This window comes from Chamaea fasciata, unplaced genomic scaffold (assembly GCF_029207755.1).
Source record: "Chamaea fasciata isolate MVZ Bird 193981 ecotype frontalis unplaced genomic scaffold, bChaFas1.0.hap1 SCAF_53, whole genome shotgun sequence".
In the NCBI taxonomy this organism is placed as follows: domain Eukaryota; kingdom Metazoa; phylum Chordata; class Aves; order Passeriformes; family Sylviidae; genus Chamaea; species Chamaea fasciata.
This window is the reverse complement of record NW_027094138.1, coordinates 655,072-662,724: the sequence shown is the minus strand read 5'-3', so window position 1 is coordinate 662,724 and position 7,653 is coordinate 655,072.

The following is a 7,653-nucleotide window of genomic DNA, read 5'->3' as shown; positions in this document are numbered from 1 at the left end:
GCGGCGCCCGGGAGAGCCACTTCTGGGTCGTCTGCGCATACGCTGGACGGAACGCGCCAGCAGATAGGCGGGGCCCAAGGGAGAAAGGGGCGTGGCCAATGAAAGGGCGGGGAACGAATGCAACGAGGCGGGGTCAGAGAAAGGGCGGGAACTGGGAGGGGAAAGAAGCGGGGTCCAGGAAACGGCGGGAATTCTGAGGGGGAATGGGCGGGGTCAAGGGAACGCGCGGTCCTAAAAGGGCCCGGTTTGGCTTAAAATCACCCGCAAGACCCTAAAATCTCCGGCACCGAGACCGAGACCAGCACCAGAAACGGCACCAGCACCAAGACCGAGACCGAATCCGGAACCGAGACCGGCACCGCTCCGGGACCGGCACTGTGGGACCGACACCGAAACCGGCACCAGAACTGGTACCGGAACCAAGACTGACACCGACACCGACACTGGGACCGGCGCCGGGAGCGCTTCGGAACCGGCACCGGCACCAGGACTGCTCCAGGACTGCGGCCAGAACCCAGACCGGGAGCGCTCCGGGATCGAGAACGAGACCGGCACCGGAACCAGCACCGAGACTGGCACCGCTCCGGGACCAGGACTGCGATTGGCACTGGGAGCACTCCGGGACCAAAAACGGCACCGGCACCGCTCCGACACCGAGACTGAGACCAGGACTGAAACTGGAACCGGCACTGGCACCGAGACTGGCACCGCTCCGGGATCGAGATCGGCACCGCGACCGGAATCAGCACCGGGAGCGCTCCGGGACCGAGACTGAGACCGAGGCCGAAACAGGGACCGGGATCGGACCCGGAATCGCTCCGGGATCGGCTCCAGGATCGCTCCGGGACCGCCGCGTTCGCTGCGGGGAGTTTTGGCCGCGCCCCCGGGCGGGACTGGGAGGGACGGGGAGGTTGCCCTGGGCCGGGCGGGACCGCCTCGGTTCGCATCGTTCCGAGGCGGCCACCCCGGTCCAGATGATCCCAGTCTCTATGGTTCTGATCCAGATGGTCCAGCCTGTGAAATCCCAGTCCATGTGATCCCAGTCCATGTGATCAAGAACTCTTCAAGTTTGATTTACTATCAAACCACATCCCACCCACCCAGCCCCACACAGTCCCGATCCCAACATCCGCCCACAAAAATATCCCCAAACCAACTGTACCATTTAGAGTTGTAACCCGTTCATTCTTATCCCATCCCCACTCACGTGGACCACCATGATACCCTGAGGTTGCCAGGTTCAGGTGACGACTTCTGGGATGTGATTCTTGAGTACTGGTATATCTAACAGTGGCTTCAGACCACGGCCACTCAGCTGGCTCCTGGCCATGGGAGTGTGGCAGGATACAGAGAAGTAGTAATAATGTTAACATGGTTATTTTGTTTTCATGTCACTTGAAGTGTCCCCTCGGAGTTCTCCTGCAATAGCAAAACACAGAAAAATCTGCCACCTAAGGGCAGAACATTAAAATGATGGAATTATCCAGCGGGTATTTATCCGATGTTCTTTTCCTAAGGCATCAGATGCTATCCACGCAACTTTATTCAGAGAAGTTTTCAACACAAGTGGTACTTCTCCCACCGTAGGGAGGTCTACCAAAACAGGGTGTCCCGGGTCATGAACTGGAGTTTCGGGATCATTTGGTCCTCCTTGTGAGGAGATTAAGCTCAGAGGATTTGGGCAAAAAGCAGTAATTTTGGCGCACCCATTTACCCCCCATCTTTCATTTTCACTTTGCACAGCTTTATGCAACCGGCCATCCCAGCCTCCCTCTTGTGGTTTCAGAAGTCGTCTTAAAAGACCATTAGTCCTTTCTACAATTCCGTTAGCTTGAGGGTAATAGGGAGTGTGAAAAGTCCATTTTATCCCTTCACCTTTTGCCCATTCCTGTACTACTTTAGCAGTAAAGTGTGACCCATTATCAGATTGAATTTCCTGTGGTTTTGGGAAAGTCCCGAACCATATCTGCAATGCTTTAACAGTGTTTTCCCCTGTAGCCCTTTTAAATGCCTCGGCCTGAACTAATCCAGATGTAATCTCAACCCCCACTAACACAAAATGTTTACCTCCTGATTGCTTAAAGGGACCCATGTAATCTACCTGCCATGCATCCCATAAGCCTTTACCTGTCCTCAAGTGTAGTGGGTCATCCTCCAAAGGATGTCTTTCTAGCCGTTTGCGACACTGCTCACAGGCTGAAATGCAGGTGTTACACATTTCTCTGGTAACGGGCCAAGCCCGGGCATGAGCTTCCTTGGATAAATCTTTTGTACCTGTGTGTTGTCGTTTTACATGCAGCCATTCTAATAAGTGCTCCCAATCTTCAGTGATTTCATCCTTTTTCAGAGGACTTAATTTTGCTAATTCATCAGCTCTGTTATTCCATTCTCCTGCTGGATTATCATCTGTCTGGTGAGAGGCTACCCACCCTACAGCAAAATTCCCTTGACTTGCAATTTGTAAAATTTCTTGCCACTTTTCTTTCTGCCACACTGAAATTCTGTTAACTTCCCAATCATTCTGTTGCCAGAAAGGCAGCCATTCAGTGCAGCCCTTATATACAGCATAGGAGTCAGTGTAAATACAGACAAGAGAGGTGTTTTGTGCCTCCCTCTGGAAAACACTCCAAACAGCTCTAAGTTCCCCAATTCGGGCACTGCCTTCCCCTTCTGTAATGATCCGCTCTGCAGAAGAAGTGTGCAAAGCTACAGCTCTGTATTTCCACACTTTTCCTTCACGCTTAGCTGAGGCCTCAGTAAACCATGAATGTGCTGTTTGCTCAGGGGAGAAGGGAGGGGCTATTTTAAGAACTGAGGCAGGTTTGTCTTGGCTGCTATTCAGATTCTCTGTGTCTTGTATTGGTAAATTTTTCACAGCGCCTTCAGTAATTGAAAAGATGTTATTAGAATGCTCTATTTGTGCATACCATTTCCTTACTGAGGCTCGTTGTGCTACCCCTTCAGGAGGTGGAGTCCCTGTGATCACTATTTTAATGACTTTAAAGGGACCTCTCAACACAATTGGTTGTTTTCTTGTGATTTTTTCTACTTCTATGAGAGTTTGGGTAACAACAAATAAGCCTTTCTCCCAAGTTGCATATTTTTTTTCAGCATCTTTCGAGCCACTGGAGTAGAAGCTAACAGGTCTGATTGGGCCTTCAGGACCCCTCTGCCATATATGTACTGACAATCCTGAGGTAGCAAATCCCCATTCTACCTGAAAAGGATCTGCTGGGTGGATAGGGCCTAGGGCCTGATGAGCTGTGGCTTCAAAAATCAACAATTGTAATGCTTCTTCCTGAGAAGGGCTCCAGTCCCATTTTACTCCCTTTCTCAACAAATCATCAAGAGGTCTGGCAATAATTGAAAAATCTGGAATGTGTTTTCTCCAAAATACCAATAGTCCTAGAGCTTGTTGGAGTTCTTTTCTAGATTCAGGCATCTTGATTTGATCTAAAGAAGTTAGGGTGTCTGGTGGGATGCATGTCATACCTCCTTTCCACCAGATGCCTCAAAATTTCACTTCTTGAGAAGGTTTTTGTATTTTTCTGAGGGGATCTGCAAACCAAGGCTTTCTAAGTGGGAAATTATTTTCTGTTGAACATCCTCCACTACTTCTTTTTCTTCCCCTCCCACTAAAATATCATCTATGGATTGGTAAACGGCTACAGTGTCAGGTTTAGATAGTTCTTCTAATTCTTGGGCTAAAGCATGGTGGGCTAAAGTGGGGGAGTGTCGCTACCCTTGGGGTAGACGTGTGAAGGTATATTGCTGTCCCTCCCATGTAAAGGCAAAACGGTCCATATCTTCTTGTTGTATGGGTATCATGAAAAACGTCTTTAACATCTATTGTTGCCATAATGGAGTGAGCTTTCTCCTGAATTGATATTATTAATTCAGCTGTATTTGGGACCGCTGCTGTAAGAGGGTCTGTGTTGGCATTAAGCCGTCTGTAATCAACTGTCAGTCTCCACTTTCCATTGGGTTTTTTAACTGGCCAGATTGGTGAGTTAAAAGCGCTGTGAGTGTTAACAATTACTCCTTGATCTTTCAATTCCTGAATGACTGGCTTGATGCCATCTTTAGCACCAGAGGGTAAAGGATATTGTTTCACAGAAGTGATTTTGCTGAACGGTAGGGAAGGAGCTGTTTGTAGCAGCCTGATGTTAAGGCTGGGAGCTCCGAAAGACCAGAGAAAGCCTTCTGAGTCTTCCCATCGTCTCCCAGCAAGTATATCCATCCCTAACAAACTGTCAGGAATGTTTCCAATGACCATTTGGACAGCTATTGGGTTGTCTTCTGCGGGCAGTGTGAGTTTTACTAGAGCCATACTCATAGACTCTGTAGTTCCTAGGGCATTTAAAACACAACATCGTTTTTTGCTGGGAACAAGCCCACACTTTTGGGCGTGTGTGATTTTCAATGCACTGATTTGGGCCCCTGTGTCCACAACAAAAGTTATTAATATTTGTTTGGGGCCAACTATTGCTGTAATCAATATGTCCCCTGTTCTCGGGTCCTTTGTGAGCTTCCTCAAAAACATCCAGTCTCCGTTTCTTCGCTCACTATCGAGAAACGGAGTTTCTAGTTTAAAGGAAGTTGGTGTGTTTCACTTCCCTGAAGTGGGGAGAGAGCATGCTGTGTCTCATTGCTTAAAACCTGTGTTGGGGAATGTTGTGGCTGGTTGCTCAAGGCTTGTGGAAGAGGAGGTGCACTGGGTTGTTGGTTGGATGATTCCCACACAATAGGTTTGGGACAGGGCCAATTGGAAATTATTTTAGCCAATTTATCATACGGCAATTTATCCATCACTTCTCGTGGAACTCCCCTTTTCAGCCCTAGCAACCACAGCTGCTGCCGGCTGGAAATTTGTTTTCCCTTTTCTGGTTTTTCATTAGGAGAGGCAATGTGCCTGACTCCTCTGGGTTTTTCTGGTTTGTCCTCTGGGTACTTCACTGGTCCATATTTTCTACTGTAACTTATTAACTCCTCTGCTACCTCACTCCATGTCCAACGTTTATGACTGCTGTTAGATTGTGTGCTAGGAGTTGTGAAAGGTGAGGAGTCAGTGGAGTCAGTGGAACCAGTTTGATCTCTTGTATGTCCAAGAAATCTTTCAAGTCTATCTACCGGAGCGATAGATGCTATTGTTTTTGGAAGAAAAATTGCTGTTGGTTTAAGAGACTCTGGCAAACCTCGAATGAGTGGGGTCATAATCTCAGGTTTGACAGGCTGTTGCATTGGCGACTCACAGCCAGAGATTAATTTTCTTTCCTGTATCATTTGCAAGCATGCAGCTTTGTGTATGTTTTCTAGGAGTTGGTCTGAGGTGCCGACTCTTGCCAGAGGGTCGCCCGTCTCTAGGGGGTTTAACCCCCCTGCCCAGTGAGCTGCACGCTGTGTCAGGGACCATGGAGCACGCATATTTCCTGTTGTTAAGAAAACTCCATGTCCCCAATAGCCACTTGCTTCTTGTTCACTTAATTTAATTTGGTCGCCCCCTGTGAGGGAAACTCTAAAAACATACTCCGTCTCTGATTCACTAGAGAGGCGGGAGTATTCTTTCTTTAATTTAGCTAATTCAGTAGCTGTGTATGGTATTTCTTTGGTGGTTATGTGGGGATCATGATCCTCTTCATTTATATAATTATATTCTGTTTTAATGAGAGGTCTCAAGTTGGAGCAACAGTGTTCCCCACAATTTTGCATGTGTACTAATTCTTTCTGAGGGTATATTTGTTTCATGTTGTATGTCTCCTTTCCTTCTATTTCTGTGGGTGAATCTGCAGATTTTAAATTTTTGCTTTGCTCTTCTGCAAGAGAAATCTGCAGCAAATAAATCTGATTTCTTTCCTGTTCTAATTGTTTTTGCAAAGCTTCTACCAAATTTTGTAGGGATTCTATTACTGCTTTTTCTTCACTTACCCGCTCAAAACGAGTTTCTATGGCTGCCGAAAGACAGGCCCCCAAAACTGAGCAAAGAATGGTTTTATTTCTGCCCAGTTTGTATCTAGCATCATGTTGCAAAGAATATATTCTATCTACAATGTTTTCAAAGTTAAACCAATTATTCTGTGCCCACCTTTCTCCGTCTGGAGAAGGTCTAGCACTATGTTTTGCTAGCAAAGCATAAAATGCATTCTTATCTTTTTCACTCATTTTGTGCAGGGACCAAAACCACTCTCAGGGAGGTACGCTTCAAGTTACACCAAAGGCACAGCTAAAACTGTGTTTCCCTTCGCTTCCCTGGAATGGGCGAGGAGACTAAAACTGCCTGGGAGGTTCACCTCAGTTACAAATGGTTGTCTCCTCAACTACACCAAGCAGCCCAAAACACAAAAAACAACCCAAAAAAACCAACCCAAAAAAACTAACTACAGTCCCATCTTTTGCACAATGAGATCCTTTTGTGAAATCCTGATGACAGGGAGTGCTATACGCCTGGCTGTATACAGTTTGCGGGAATTTTCCCTGGCCCCCCCTTGCTTTCTAACAGCGCTCACCGAAGTGGCGTGCTAGGTGCGGCTGAGATGTGGGTCCTTCCCCTGTTACAAGCTATACAAAACCCGCAACCCCTCTGTCCATCAAGATCCTGTCCGTGACGCCAATTTAATGTCACGATCCGCTCACACAAGCGGGGTTCGTGATGGTTCGTTTTAGGGATCTCAGAGCACAAAAGACACAGCGGGGGACAAACTCAGTTTACTCAATCACAAATGCACCTTTATTTAGTGCCAACAAATGCCATAGTGGGGAGAGAAATAAAAAATAGTAGGAAAGAGAGAGAAAGAGGGGAAGGAGGTTATAGCTATGAACGTGGAGGGTCGAGTCTTCGACGCCTAACGATGCCTATAGACGCGATCTTCTCCAGTGGGGTGATCACAAAAGTGAGCGGGCGTCTCCAGAGGTTCTATAGGTTGGTCAAGGCGGGAAGCAAAGCAAGGGGCACAGAGCCAAAGCAGGAACCAGCTGTGTAAAGGCTGAGTGCTCAGGAACAAGCTGCAAACCGTACCTCCAGTACGGACAGCTCAGTTTGGACAGGCAGCCCTGGCTCAGTCCACTGTGACCAGTTCCATTGTTCTTGCACTCCGTTCTCATGGAGATGCACACCAGTCCTCCGAGACTTGGCAAGCGTTCCACCTCAGCCAGGCCAGGGGCTGCTTTCAGAGCCTGGGGTCTCAGTCCTCAATCATTGGAGACAGTCGTGAGGCATATCACATCCTTGGACAGACTCTGACAGCTTCCTGTCATGGGCAGAGTGGGAGCTTCAGGCAAAAGCTTCATTTCTTCACTGGAGAAACTCCTGCTGAGTCATGAGGTGGAGAAATGACACCCAACAGACACCATGGATCCTCAAACCCCTCCAGGATGCCTGACTTTTCAAATTCCATCTAAGAGAGGAGACTGGGAGTGGCTGGATCCAACCTTAGTCCCAGACTTTGTCAAAGGTTTACGTGTAAAAGACTGGACAGGTGGAATTGAACTGCAATGCAATTTGTCCCCCAGGATTACCGATTCAATACCAGATATATTTCCATAAATACAGCTATGACTGATTCTGATCAGGATTTGACAGAAAGATTTATTTACACAACAGAGCAAATAGAAAAAAGAGAGTTATTTACTCCACAGTATAGGAGCTGTAACAATTAT